We start from the raw sequence: 15,812 nt of genomic DNA on the forward strand, positions 1-15,812 counted from the left end.
TCATTTCCGGCAGTAAAACTCTTGCACATTTAATTTCCTTTTTTTTTTTTTTGAGATGGAGTTTTGCTTTATCGCCCAGGCTGGAGTGCAATGGCTTGATCTCAGCTCACTGCAACCTCCGCCTCCCAGGTTCAAGCGATTCTCCTGCCTCAGTCTCCTGAGTAGCTGGGATTATAGGTGCACACCACCACACTCAGCTAATTTTTGTATTTTTAGTAGAGATGATATTTCACCATGTTGGTCAGGTTGGTCTCGAACTCCTGACCTCGTGATCTGCCCGCCTTGGCCTCCCAAAGTGCTGGGATTACAGGTGTGAGCCGCTGTGCCTGGCTTAATTCCCTTTTAACTCTCCTCTTTGGAAGACCAGGACTAATACAATGTCCATAGATCTCCTGCATGGGAGAACCCCAAAAAACCAGTCTATAGAAGAAAACAAAATCAGATGGCTGGTATGTGTCTTTCACACTTGGCCTTAGAGGAAGGAGCAGACAACTTTTCAAAGAAAAGCAGATTCTGGGAAAGAGGGGGAAGGCGCCTTCCTCTGGGAGGTCTGAACTGAGAAAGAGTAGGGGCAATAATTAGCTTGGAAGTTCAGGTGAAAGGTTTGAAAGAAAATCATAAACAACTAAGAAGAACGCTACATGCACCCAGAGGCTGGTACCCTCAATGAATGGATGAATGAGTGGGGGAGTGGATAAATGCCTTAGTTTCTTTTTTTTCCTTTTTATTTTCTTTCTTTTTTTTGGGCGGGGGGATGGAGTCTCACTCTGTCACCCAGGCTGGAGTGCAGTGGCGCTATCTTGGCTCACTGCAAACCCCACCTCCCAGGTTCAAGCAATTCTTCTGCCTCAGCCTTCTGAGTAGCTGGGACTACAGACACCCATCACAACACCAAGCTAATTTTGTATTTTTAGTAGGGATGGAGTTTCACCATATTGGCCAGGCTGGTCTCGAACTCCTGACCTCGTGATCTGCCCGCCTCGGCCTCCCAAAGTGCTGGGATTACAGGTGTGAGCCACCATGCCCAGCCAATGCCTTAGTTTCAAAGTGGACAGTGGACTCTTCCCAAAGACAAGAATTAAAGACTGTTTAAAAGGACTAGGAGATGCAAACTTTAGCTGGACTTGTGAAAACATAAAGACATAAAAACAACAAATCCATAAAAGCATAGTGATTGACCGGGCCTCCTTGGGTCAGGCCCAGCCACTGTTAAACTCTGACAATGGTGTGGAAGGGAATCCGCATCAGTGTCTGCTGACCATGAGGTTGTCCATGGTGTTGACTTGGATGTCCCCTGACTGTGCCCCCACCCACCTCCTGAACCTCTCCGGCTTTTATTTCCTCTTGGGTTAGAGAACTCATTTGTTTGTTATTTGCAGTGGTTTTAATAATTTACATCTAGAATCTAACTTCCTCAGGCTTTAAGAAGTGCTTTCTAGAGAAAATATTCCAAAATGCGAGGGGTAGTCCATCCATGTTTCCCTTGTTCACGTCCTAAAGAACGTGACAGATTCTAATTCTTTTCGCTTTTATCCTTTTCCTTTCCAGGGTGATGAGTTTCCATCAGTTTTCATCATAGGAAACAGTCCTGTCTTCTTGGGACCTTTTCTGGCTCAGTGGGGTGCAGGGGTGCACACAGGGTTCAGCGTTTCAGATTCAGCTGAACCTCGGCTCGGGGCGGGGCAGGATGATCCTCTCACATTGGTCATGGTCTTTTTTATCAGCTTCAGAAATCTATTGACAATGGCTGGGAATGGTGGTTCACACCTGTAATCCCAGCACTTTGGGAGGCCAAGACGGGCAGATCACCTGAGGTCGGGAGTTCAGGCCAGCCTGGCCAACATGGTGAAACCCCATATGTATTAAAAATACGAAAATTAGCTGGATGTGGTGGTGGGCACCTGTAATCCCAGCTACTCGGGAGGCTGAGGCAGGAGAGTCACTTGAAGACAGGAGGCGGAGGTTGCGATGAGCCAGGATCGTGCTGCAGCACTCCAGCCTGGGTGACAGAGTGAAACTCTGTCTCCAAAATAAAAAAAAAAAAAAAGAAAGAAATCCATTGGCAATGACTAAGAGCTTTTTACCTAGGCCATCATGGATTGCTCAGCACTGATCTATTTACAAGCATTGTTGAATTATCTCTTCCTAAGCCTAGGACCTCCCTTAGGCCTGCTCCTCCTCTGCTTGTGCCCCTCCCCATGAAGCAATGTGTCCACAAGGCCAAAGGCTCCTGTTCCTCCTGTAGACTGACTGCACTTTGCCCCAAGGTCGCTGTTACTGTTGCGTCCCGAAGTCTGTGGTGTGGCCAAGGGGTGACTGTTGGCAGGGACTGTGGAAAGAGCTGATGTGGAGCCTCATGCATTCTTCTGAGAGCCTTTGGGGTTGGGGTGTGCAAGGGTAGGAGGAGAAGGAGAGGAGCTTGTGGGCGGGGGGCTGGGGACAGGAGGTTGGCTGTCCCTAGGCTGCTACATTTTAGTATGGAACTTCTGAGAATCCCACATGCTAACCTGGCTTCCAGGTTGGTAAGACGGTGTTTTGTTCAGGAGAGAAGATTAGACACACTTGATTTGATAGCTTTTGAGCTTCCTTTAGAATGTTAAGATATTAAGACATGTGGTGTGTGGGCTTCCATTTGTATTCTAGCCCTGGCCTCCAAATGTCGGGGATGGAGCTGCCTAAATTCATTATTTCAGATATGTGAAAGGAAAGTATCTCAGGCCCCTAAAAACAATAAGGAGAACTCGAGATGGAAATTGCGTAGGAAAAATCTGCCTCCCATTCTATTCAAAGTCACCCCTTTGCTCACTGAGATAGATGTGTAGCTTCTTTTTTTTTTTTTTTTTGAGATGGAGTCTTGCTCTGTTGCCAGGCTGGAGTGCAGTGGTGCGATCTTGGCTTACTGCCACCTCTGCCTCCCCAGTTCAAGCGATTCCCCTGCCTCAGCCTCCTGAATAGCTAGGACTACAGGCTAGTGCCACCATGCCTGGCTAATTTTTTGCATTTTAGTAGAGACGGGGTTTCACCGTGGCCAGGATGGTCTTGATCTCCTGACTCTGTGATCCGCCTGCCTCGGCCTCCCAAAGTGCTAGGATTACAGGCATGAGCCACGATGCCCGGCCGATAGAGAAATATCTGATTACCTCCTTTGGAAAGGCTCATCAGAAACTCAAAAGAATGCTCCTCCCCGCTTCTAGTCTTCCGCCTTTGCTTTGAGTTGTCCTGCCTTTCCAGACCGAACAAATGTACTTGATGTCTCCTGTCTCCCTAAAATGTATAAAGCCTAGCTGTGCCCTGACCACCCTGGGCACACATCGTCAGGATTTCCCGAGGCTGTGTCATGGGCACGTCCTCAACCTTGGCAAAATAAACTTTCTAAATTAACTGAGACTTGTCTCAGATTTTCTGGTTTCACAGATGCATAGTGGAGCTTCTCTCGCCAGTCAGCAGTTGCTGAAAATTCCTCAAGTTTCTCCAGGTTGCTTCCCAATTTCACTGCTTGGAGAAGCTGAATGCCAACTTTGGGTCCAGATTTTTTACCATGCCTTCCCTCTTTGCGCTCCTCTTAGCATTTATGGAAATGTTAATTAGTTGTGGTTCAGACAGAAACCTCTGGGTCAACTTTGCCATTATTTGGACAAGCATCTTTGTTCTCTCTGCTTGAGTCATTTTTTTAATGTCTGTATTTGTGCCTCATTCACTTCCAATGGAGATAGGTGGTTTCAAACAAACCCACAAGTACAAGAAGGCAGTTCAAGAGAGTGCCTGAGAAAACATACAAAGAATAGTGTGTGTGTAGGGGTGGGGTGGGTTGGGACAAATCTTCCACCCCAGAGTGAGGTCACTGCGTGTGAGCATGGTGTTTGGGTACAGATTTGCTGACAGTCGAGGCAAAGTGGAAAGCCATGTGGGGTGTATGGTACTTGTCTGATGTTGCATGCCTGAGTTCTTTCCTTTGGGTATTTTCTCCTGGTATACACTGCTGTAAGGAATTTGTTAAGCGGATCCTACTGCAAGGGGCTCTGAATAACAAAATGGGCAATTGCAATTTTGAGGAAGATGCAAAGCTTTTTCCTTTTTTTTTTTTTTTTTTTTGAGACAGAGTCTCACTCTGTTGCCCAGGCTAGAGTGCAATGGTGTGATCTTCACTCACTGCAACCTCCACCTCCCGGGTTCAAGTGATTCTTCTGCCTCGCCTCCTGAGTAGTTGGGATTACAAGCGCCCACCACCATGCCTGGCTAAATTTTGTATATTTAGTAGAGACAGGGTTTTGCCATGTTGGGCAGGCTGGTGTTGAATTCCTGACCTCGTGATCCTCCGCCTCAGCCTCCCAAAGTGCTGGGGTTACAGGCGTGAGCCACTGCGCCCATCCTGCAAAACTTTTTCTAAAGCTGTTGTATTGACCATTGATAAAAGCAGGGCATAACATAAATCATACTTTATCTGGCCTCTCGACGGGAGCCGTGCTAATGCTGTCTAAGCACACTATTGCTGCTTTTCTGTAACTTTATTATTCAGGGAAAGCGTTTAGAAAATCTGACAAATGGGATGGTTACTATGGCTCCTAAAGTGCATCTCAGTGACCTTCTTAACAAGACAGGAAATTCAGGTGCCATAAAGAAAAAGATCGATAGGTTTGCTGCAATAAAAATATTTTGGTTGACAGATGATTCCAGAAATGAAGTAGAATGAGAAATGATAAAGGGAAGATATTTTCAAGATATATGACAAATGGTAATATCCCTCATAATAAGGAGAGCTCTCAGAAGAAAACTTCAATAGAAAAGTGAACAGAGAGAGAGATCCAAGATGGCTGACCACTAGCAGCTCGGGCACCTAGCTCCCAGTGAAAGCGCAGAGAACGAGAGGACGCCACACTTTCAGACAAATATTTGTAGCTCACGGACCAGGAGATTCCCAGCGGAGGAGCTCCACGGGTTGCCAGAGCGACTCTTGTGGCCGGCGCGGCGGTTTTGCTGGTGCCTTAAAGTGGCAGTTCTTGGTGCAGAGTCCAGAGATTCCTGGGCAGAAAGGCACCATCAACCTTAACACCGCTGTCTTGGCCGGCGCAGTGGATTGCTCAGATTTCGGCGCTGGGAATCAAAAAGTTGGACGTCCGCTCAGAGACCTAGTTAGAAAATGGGTAATTACAAAGACAACAGACGGATACATATATAATGAAGGGAAGAAACCAGCCTAAAAAGGCAGAGAATACTCAAAATCAGAATGCCTCTCCCTCTACAGGGGATCGCAATTCCTCATCAGTAACGGAACAAGGCTTAATGGAGAACGAGTGTGTTCCAATAACAGAAGCAGGTTTCAAAATGTGGGTGATGAGAAACTTCTGTGAATTAAAAGAACTTGTTCTAACCCAATGCAAAGAAACTAAGAACCTTAAAAAAAGGTTTGACGAAATGCTAACGAGAATGGACAATTTAGAGAGGAATATAAGTGAATTGATGGAGCTGAAAAGCACAACACGAGAACTTCGCGAAGCATGCACAAGCTTAAACAGTCGAATTGATCAAGCAGAAGAAAGGATATCAGAAGTCGAGGACCAGCTCAGTGAAATGAAACGAGAAGACAAGATTGGAGAAAAAAGGATAAAAAGGAATGAGCAAAGTCTCCAGGAAATATGGGACTATGTGAAAAGACCTAATCTACGTTTGATAGGTGTACCTGAATGTGATGAAGAGAATGAATCCAAGTTGGAAAATACTCTTCAGGATATCATTCAGGAAAACTTTCCCAACTTAGCAAGGCTAGGTAATATTCAATTCCAGGTAATACAGAGAACACCACAAAGATATTCTTCAAGAAGACCAACCCCAAGGCACATAATTGCCAGATTTATTAGGGTTGAAATGAAGGAGAAAATACTAAGGGCAGCCAGAGAGAAAGGTCAGATTACCCACAAAGGGAAATCTATCAGACTCACAGCAGATCTCTCAGCAGAAACCCTACAAGCCAGAAAAGAGTGGGGACCAATATTTAACATCCTTAAAGAAAAGAACTTTCAACCCAGAATTTCCTATCCAGCCAAACTAAGCTTTATGAGTGAAGGAAAAATTAAATCTTTTGCGAACAAACAAGTACTTAGAGACTTCACCACCACCAGGCCTGCTTTACAAGAGCTTCTGAAAGAAGCACTATACATATAAAGGAACAACCAATATCAGCCTTTCCAAAAATATATTAAAAAGCAAAGAACATTAATACAATGAAAAATTTACATCAACTAAAGGGCAAAACAGCCAGCTAGCATCAAACGCCAGTATTAAACTTATATATATTGCAATTGGATAAAAAGCCAAAACCCATCGGTATGCTGCATCCAGACCCATCTTACATGCAACAATACACAAAGACTCAAAGAGAAGGAGGAAGATTTACCAACCAAACAGAGAGTAAAAATAAACAAATAAACAAAAAGCAGGAGATGCAATTCTCGCCTCTGATAAAGTAGACTTTAAAGCAACAAAGATCAAAAGAGGCAAAGAAGGACATTACATAATGGTAAAAGGATCAATGTAACAAGAATAGCTAACGATTCTATAGATCAACAAGATAGAAAATTAACAAGGATATTCAGGACTTGAACTCAGACCCAGAACAAGTAAACTTAATAAACATTTATAGAACTCTCCACTTCAAATACACAAAACATACATTACCACCTCACACCTATTCCAAAAGTGACTATACAATTGGAAGTAAATCACTCCTCAGTAATCGCATAGCATTTCATAGGTTTAAATGAAATATTGGTTGGCTCTTTGTTTGTTATCTTCTTCCCTTATTCCTTCCTGACTACATCATTAAGTATAATTATCAGTATACAAGAGGTTTTCAATACCCATTACTAAATTGCATTCTAGCCTGGGCAAGAAAGCAATACTCCCATTCTCTCTCCCTCTTTCTTTTCCTTTTTCCTCCTTCCCATTCTCTCTCTCTCTCTTTCTCTTCCTTTTTCCTCCTCCCCATTCTCTCTCTCTCTTTCTCTTTAATAAAAAAAAAAAAAAAGAAAAGAAAAGTGAACAAAGGCTGTAAATAGGTCGATATATTTTTTTGTGTACATATGGTTAGTTTTATGTGTCAGCTTGGCTGGGCTATAGTCCTACTTATTCAATTCAACACGAATCTGGATGCTGCTGTGAAGATACTTTGTTGATGTGGTTAACATCTTCAAGCAGATGACGTTAAGTCTTCAGTAATCTGGGTGGGTGTCCCCTGATTAATTGAAATTTTTTTTGTGTGATATTTTTTAATTGCATTTGAGGTTTTGGGGTACAAATCACACTGCCATGCATGTACCTATGCAACAATCTTGCATGTTCTTCACATAATTGAAAGATTTTAAGAGTAAAACTGAGGTTTTCCTGAGGAAGCAGAAATTCTGCCCCGTGTTTGTAGTATCAACTTTTTCCTGAGAATTTGCAACTTTTAGGCCGTCCCTACAGATTTCGGACTTGCCAGCCCCCACAGTCATGTAAGCCAATTTCTTGGACAAATATCTCTATCTCTCTCTCTCTCTCTCTCTCTCTCTCTATCTATCTCTCTATAGCCTACTGTTTGTTTCTCTGGAGAACTGTAACCAATACAATGACAATATAATGTATAGTGGCTTGATAAAAGTTTGGTAATGGTCAGTATTGGCTTAGATTTGGAGAAACAGGCACTCATACATACACAATTGGTGGGAGTATACATTGAGCAACCATTTTGGAGAGCAAGTAACAATATCTATCAAGGTTTCAAGTGCAAAGTCCTTTGACTTAGCAACTATATGGCTTTCCTTGCAAAAGTAAACCAAGAGGGCCAGGCGTGGTGGCTCATACCTGTAATCCCAGCACTTCGGGAGGCCGAGGCAGATGATCTGAGGTTGGGAGTTTGAGACCAGCCTGGCCAACATAGGGAAACCTCATCTCTACTAAAAATACAACAATTAGCAAGGTGTGGTGACGTGCACCTGTAATCCCAGCTGCTTGGGAGGCTGAGGCAGGAGAATGGCTTGAACCAGGGAGGCAGAGGTTGCAGTGAGCCAAGATCTTGCCACTGTACTCCAGCCTGGGCAACAGAGCAAGACTCCATCTCAAAAAAAAAAGAAAAGAAAACTAAGATATGTGAATAAGGATGCTCATTGTAGTGTTTGCAGGAACGAGTAATTCAGCAGTAGGGGCTTGTGGAGTAAACACCAGAATATCCATACAACGCAGCATTGTGAAAACAGTAAAAGAATGAGGAAGATCAGAATGTACTGTTGATGCAAACAGGGGGCAGGGAAATACTGGGTAAAAGAGGGTGAGGTCCCTGGCAAGGGCTCCACCCTCAAGCCTGCATCTGCGGCCCTAAATGAGAATATGCATTCCTGTTTCCCTGCCTGAACATTGCCTTTTCCAAAACCATCCTGGACCACCATGATCCCCAACTCTGTACCCATAAAAAGCCCAAGCTCCACTAGCAGAGGAGCAGAGCAGTGTGGCTAAGAAGGAGAGAAGAGACAAGCAGCTGAACATTGAGAAGAGAGAAAGCAACTGAGCCTCGTAGACTATCGATAGACATGGCTTAACTTTAGATGACATGACTTCAGAGAGGAGCCCGGTTATCTCAGGCCAGGCTTCAGAAAAAGATCATCTTCTTCCCACACCATCCCCTTTCCAGCTCCCCTTCCACTGAGAGCCACTTCCACTGCTTAAGAAAATCTCTGCATTCACCAACCTTCAAGTCTGTGTAACCTGATTCTTCCCAGATGCTGGACAAGAACCTGGATACCAAGAGAGCAGGGTGTAAAAGGCTGTCACCCTGACTCTCCACTGAGCTGGTTAACACTTAACTCTGTACCAAGAGGGCAGGGTAAAAAGGTTGTCACCTTGGTTCTCTACTGAGCTGTTTAATGCTTAGCCATCTGTAGAAGGCAACTGCTAAAAGAGCAGTAATTCTGTTTTTTTTTGAGACAGAGGCTCGCTCTGTTGCACAGGCTGGAGTGCAATGGCGAGATCTCGGTTCACTGCAACCTCCACTTCCCAGGTTCAAGCGATTCTTTTGCCTCAGCCTCCCAAGTAGCTGGGATTACAGTCACCCACCACCATGCCCAGCTAATTTTTAATATTTTTAGCAGAGACAGGGTTTCACCATGTTGACCAGGATGGTCTTAAACTCCTGACCGCAGGTGATCCACCCACCTCAGCCTCCCAAAGTGCTGAGATTACAGGTGTGAGCCACCACACCCAGCTGGTATTTTTTTTTTTTTTTTTTTAGTGGAGATGGGGTTTCGCCATATTGGCCAGGCTGGTCTTGAACTTCTGGCCTCAGGTGATCCACAGCCTCCCAAAATACTGGGATTATAGGTGTGAGACATTGTGCCTGGCCTAAAAGAACATTAATTGTAACCCACTCCTCGATGCTGCCGTGGGGCCAGAGCCCAAAAGTGCTTGTCCTGGCCCCAGCACCCACTTGCCTGTGTGCTCCCTCCCATGAGGGGTTGAGCCCAGTGGGTCTGATCAAGTAAAGTTCGTCTCTGTTGGTGCCAAAGTGGCTGACTGGAGCCAGAGCTGGTGCATTCCGGTTCCTACCCACAAAAGGGTCAAGGGAACTCTCCCGTTTCACTATTTAGGAGAAAGTACATTATTAAGCAAGAGAAGCAAGGGGTAGAGTGAGGTATATAGTATGATGAATAGTGTGTATGTTACTTAGGTTTATGTGCTACAGTATGATAAACTTTTTCTCAGGGAGGCAACAGAGGCCAACAGGATTGCCTTTGAGGTTCTGGGTGGGGATTATAGGTGGGAAATGGAGGGAAGGCTTTCACTTTTCATTTTATCTTTTTCTATGTTTTTTAAAAAATTATTTACATCATTTGCTTGGTGAGGTGCAGTGGCTCATTCTTGTAATCACAGTGCTTGGGGAAGCCAAAGGCAGGAGGATCACTTGAGCCCAGGAGTTTGAGGCCAGCCTGAGAACATAGGGAGACCCTCTCTCTACAATAAATAAAATAATAAGCTGGGTGTGGTGGTGCAATCTTGGCTCACTGTAACCGCTGCCTTCTAGGCTCAAGCGATTCTTCTGCCTCAGCCTCCGAAGTATCTGGGATTACAGGCATGTGCCACTATGCCCGGCTAATTTTTGAAATTTTAGTAGAGATGGGATTTCACCATGTTTGCCAGGCTGGTCTTGAACTCCTGGCCTCAAGTGATCTGCCTCCCAAAGTGCTGGGATCACAGGCGTGAGCCACCACACCTGGCCCACACTTGTTATTTTCAATCACAAGTTGCAAATGCCTCTCTAGGTGCAAGGCCTGCTATGATCTGAGCAGCATCAGGGGTGTCACCAGTGACAGTGGGGGCTGGCACAGGATCGGCAGAAGAGGCCATCGTGAAGAGCTTCGAGGGACAGCTGGAAGGGAGTGGAAGCCACCTGGCAGTCACTGCTGTGCAGAGTGGAGGGTGAGACAGCTGCCCTGGGTTGGGTCTAGGCTTTGCAGGGTTTTGTTTTTGCTTTCTATTGCCACAATAATGCTACCCAAAGCTTGGCAGTGCACAGGATTGTGGGTCGGCAGTTTAGTCTGGGTTGCCATTCTGGTCTCAGGTGGGCCCCCTTGTGTGTCTGGGGTCCGCTGGCCATGGGCTGGGCAGCTTGGCTGTGCCTTGTGTCTCTAGCTTCTCTCCAGCAGGCTAGCCTGGGTGTGCTCCCCTGGCAGAAGTGGAGGTATGAGAGAGAGAGAGAGAGAGAGAGAGAGAGAGAGAGAGAGAGAGAGAGAGAGACCGAGAGAGAGACCGAGGAAACGCAGGAGGCCTCACAGCTGGGGTTTGGACTGTTTGGACGGGCACGTCATCACTTCTGCTGCATTTTCTTGAGCAAAGCAGGTCATAAGTCAGGCCCAGACTCAAGGGAATTGGGTAATAGACTCATCTCTGTAGTGAGAAAAACTGTGAAGTCGGCCAGGCACGGTGGCTCACGCCTGTAATCCCAACACTTTGGGAGGCCAAAGTGGGTGGATCATGAGGTCAGGAGTTCAAGACCAGCCTGGCCAACATGGTGAAACCCCATCTCTACTAAAAATGCAAAATTAGCTGGTCATGGTGGCACGCACCTGTAGTCCCAGCTACCTGTGAGGCTGAGGCAGGAGAATCACTGGAACCCAGGAGGCAGAGGTTGCAGTGAGCCAAGATCATGCCATGGCACTCCAGCCTAGGTGACAGTGAGACTCTGTCTCAAAAAAAAAAAAAAAGAACTGTGAGGTCAGGGGGTGTATATGCAGAAAGGCACCCTGCATCCACCCACCATAGCCTGAAACTTGTGCAATTCTGGGGGCCCTTGTGAAGAAAAAGGATGCCCAAATTAGAAATGCAAAACGGGTGTAAGGTCTTGAAAGGAGGCTGATCAAGTTGGGGGTGCAGATACCTAACCTCCATCTGTTTCCTGGGAGTCCCTACAAGTCCCGCTGAGTGGAGCTGAGAAGAGGAGCCCAGCCCAGCCCCAATCATTCCAGTGGTAGAGTCGAGGGTGAAGCCCCTCATTCATGCCCCTCTTGCCCTCTGGCCCTGTGTTCTCAGCCACTTTCTGCCTGGGTCCCTATGAAATCTGGCTGAATGCTGTTCTAATTTCTTCTCCTTTATTATTATTATTTTTTTGAGATGGAATTTTGCTCTTGTTGCCCAGGCTGGAGTGCAGTGGTGTGATCTCAGTTCCCTGTAACCTCTGCCTCTTGGGTTCAAGCGATTCTCCTGCCTCAGCCTCCTGAGTCGCTGGGATTACAGGCACCCACCACCACACCTGGCAAATTTTTGTATTTTTGGTAGAGACAGGGTTTCACCGTGTGGGAAGTAGAGAAGTTCCTTTTTAAAGTTTTTTTCCTTGTTAAAGAATAACTTATAAGTGTGCTAATAACTCTTTGTTAAGCCCTATCCTATGTAGCTGTTAGACACGCCATGCTTACAGGCACGTAGTACATTCTATGTCCTTGTACTTTAACCACGATATCTGTGCTGGACGTGCTTACAGGCGTGTCCCAGCTCCCCATTGCTTTTGCCTGTTTAGAAGAGTTTTAAGTTGTTAGCCAATTGGGTTTTAGTTTAGATTGTGAGGTCTGGATCCAGCCAGCAGAGATCAGATACAGCAGTAAGGATGACTGCAAATACGTAAGGGGTGAATTTGTGTATTTTCCTTTGTTCATTGCACTCTTGTGGCCCAATGGCTAGCGGGAGTGCCCTTCCTGCAGTCCAGGAAGTAAAATTTGTGTTGCTAAAAGATCCTTTGTCTCAGTGCTAATTTTTCTTTGCGGCACTGAGCATCTATTTACAACAGCCATGTTGGCCAGGCTGGTCTCGAACTCCTGACTTCAGGTGATCCACCAGCCTCAGCCTCCCAAAGTGCTGAGATTATAGGCATGGGCCTCCAGTTGCTTCTCTGCTGTGAGGCTTAATTCTCTGTTTTTTTTTTTTTTTTTTTTTCAGTTCTATCTGGTTCAGACATTTGGTTTTTCTAATTCTCAAGTGGGCCTTACAACAAACTTCTTGTAAACTTTTGTTGCAGAGTCGGGGAGACCCAATGGAACTGGCCCTGGCAACACGGGAGCTCGTCTACCTGAACAGGATGGGTTCTGAAAAGATCGACTACAGTTTTCAAGTCCAAAGTGATCAAGAGAAGTTGTGTCAGCACATCACTGTCTTTGTAACCAGGAGAACCCAACGAATGCATCAGGACACACATGTACACACATGTACCACAGCATTCAAATGTACACATGCCCACACAACACACATTTACACACATGTGCAATAAACATGTGTATACACACAACTCTGCCTCACAAACATGAGCATCCATAACACATGTACATACATGTATGTACATACACAACCATTCCCCTACACACATGCAAACACACATACATACATACATACATAGGTGCTTTAGGGCAGGGAGAATCTCAGATGACCTGTGTAATCCCTTCTTTCACATATGGGGAAAGAGAAACCCGGGGAGATAACTGGCTCGTGTATAGGTCAATGGCCAAACCAGGATTATGGACTCAAATGAATTTTTGAGGACACAGAAGCCAATTCTCCTGTATTCCCCATAGGCACTTGGTCAGAAGAGGAACAGCTACTGAGAAGCACTTGGAGAATTCTCTGTTCTTTTTTTTTCTCTTTTTGAGACAGAATCTTTCTCAGTCACCCAGGCTGGAGGAGTGCAGTGCTGTGATCTCTGCTCACTGTAACCTCTACCTCCTGGGTTCATACAATTCTCTTGTCTCAGCCTCTTCAGTAGTGGAATTACAGGCATCCACCATCACGCCAGCCTCATTTTGTGTATTTTTTAGTAGAGATGGGGTTCCACCATGTTGGCCAGGCTGGTCTTGAACTTCTGACCTCAGGTGATCCACCTGCTTCCACCTCCCAAAGAGTTGGGATTATAGGCATAAGCCACCGCACCCGGCCTGAATTCTCTGTTCTTGATTCAAAGGGGAATCCTCCTTGTGGAGGCCAGGTCTGGGAGAGGCCAGGATCAGAGGGGCTGGCCACAGGCAGTTCTAACAGACAGTGCTGTTCCCTGCTCCCTGTTGCCCATGCCCAGGAGAGGAAAGCTTACCCTCACGACCCTCAACGCTTCTGTCCCTTGTTTTTCAGGGCTGCTCCCATTCTGCTTAATTCCTGGTCCTTTTTCCTGGAAGCCAATGGCTTCCCTACTGCAAAGGTATGATTTCTTTCTGTGTATCTGCATGGTGCCCCGGGGAGAGGAGCTATTGACATGCAGCGAGGACCAAAGGTCTGGCTGAACCCTCACCCCAGATTCTTGACCTACTTTATGGTCCGCAGATATGTAAAGTCAGAAGCCATCTCTGGCCACGTCCTGGAAAAGCCACGGCTTATCAGCTGCTGTGGTTCTCTGTGCAAATAAGCCTCCTGCACACCCACTCATTGCTGATTAGGGTGTGAGGGGGTTGTGTCCCTCTTTGAGACTCACTCCCTTCTCAAGATGTCACAGGGTGTATGTGACACATGGCAAAAGTGGCTCCAGGTACAGAAGGTGAGAAAGACCTAATCCTTTTACATCCCCCATCCTCACCCCAGGGACTTGCTGGCGTCTTGATGGGAGAGGAGAGATGGGAGATGGGCACGATTATCAGAAGGAGGAGAGTCAGGGGCAAAACTGGTCCTTCCTTCCTTTCTTCCTTCCTTCAACAAATAGTTATAAGGTGGGAGGTGGGAGTGAGGGGGTAATAGTCCTGAGCAATGAACTGGTTTCCTCAGGTAGAAGCCCCTGGTACAATGGACGAGTTTCTGGAAGATTCCAGCAGATGTGGGTATCCCTGGGCCCTCACCTGGTGGGCTGGGCACAGCAGTAGGAGCTTCCTGCATGTTCTCAGGACAAAGCCCCTCTTGTCCATTGGGTCAGTAGTTCTCTGCTTGCATCTCCCTTCTCTCTGAGCCTCTTTCTTTGTGGTCTGTTTTTCTTTTTTCTTTCTTTCTTTCTTTTTTTTTAGAGACAGGGTCTGCTCTGTTGCCCAGGATGGAGTAGAGGCCAGTGGCTCAATCATAGCTCACTGCAGCTTGACCTCCTGAGCTCAAGTGATCCTTAAGCCTTAGCATCCCAGGTTGCTGGGACCACAGGCGTGCATTACTATGCCCAGCTAATTATTATTATTATGATTTTTGAGACGGACTGTTGCTCTGTTGCCTAGGCTAGAGTGCCGTGATGCGACTTTGGCTCATTGCAACCTCTGCCTCCCAGGTTCAAGTGATTCTCCTGTTTCAGTCTCCTGAGTCACTGGGATTACAGGTGCCCACCACCATGCCCAGCTAATTTTTATATTTTTTAATAGAGATAGAGTTTCACCATGTTGGTCAGGCTGGTCTCTAACTCCTGACCTCAAGTGATTTGTTTACTTTGGCCTCCCAAAGTGCTGGCATTACAGGCATGAGCCACCACACCCGAACTTTTTTTTGGAGATGAAGCCTTGCCACATTGCCCAGGCTGGTCTTGAACTCCTGGCTTTAAGTGATCTTCCCGCCTCAACCTCCCAAAGTGCTGAGATTACAGATGTGAGCCACCATACCTGGCTCTGTAGTCTGGGGTTAAATACCCAATCAGTTTCCTCACATCTGCATTCTAACCTTTGGTCCAGAATCTCTCCTCCGGCTTTCTGACTTTGGCCCCGAGTGCCCCTCAGTCCTGTTGAACTCCTGGCCTTCTGGGCTCGTAAGAATCTGGCTATACCTTAAGGTCAAGGTTTAGGGTGTTGTATCCATCAGCTGTGGCTCTCCAGGACCCCTCCGGTGGAGCCGAGTGTTTCTGCCCCCAGCTGACCCACCAGGGGTGGAGGATTGGATAAGGACTGACCAGACCCAGTGGGTCTATGTCTGCAGGTTTCCACGTGACAGAGAAGGAGCTACCAAGTTCTCTTTTCAGTGAACCCATGGTGGTTGTGGACAGAGAGGTATTTCTCAAAAGCTTATGATCGCTATGACCCCTTGCATTGCCAACTGCCTTGATATTTCACCCTTTTCACCTTCTTCCTCTTTTTGACAGAGTCTTGCTCTGTTGCCCAGGCTGGAGCGCAGTGGTGCAATCTTGGCTCACTGCAACCTCTGCCTCCCAGGTTCAAGTGATCCTCCTGCTTCAGCCTCCCGAGTAGCTTGCACTACAGGCACATGCCATCATGCCCAGCTAATTTTTGTATTTTTAGTAGAGATGGGGTTTCACCATATTGCCCTGGGTGGTCTTGAACTCCCGACCTCGCGATCCGTCCACCTCGGCCTCCAAGTGTGTTGGGATTACAGGCCTGAGCCACCGCGGCTGACCAGCCACTTCC

General features: G+C 46.4%; 1 protein-coding gene across 2 annotated transcripts in view; it reads right to left on the minus strand.

Annotated features, from left to right (window-relative positions):
* Window positions 1-15,812, minus strand: part of RAB37 (RAB37, member RAS oncogene family) — a 72,072-nt gene that overhangs the window by 17,528 nt on the left and 38,732 nt on the right. The window lies entirely within an intron of this gene.

This window comes from Aotus nancymaae, unplaced genomic scaffold, assembly GCF_030222135.1.
Source record: "Aotus nancymaae isolate 86718 unplaced genomic scaffold, 86718_ANA_hifiasm-v0.15.2.pri h1tg000089l, whole genome shotgun sequence".
Lineage (NCBI taxonomy): Eukaryota > Metazoa > Chordata > Mammalia > Primates > Aotidae > Aotus > Aotus nancymaae.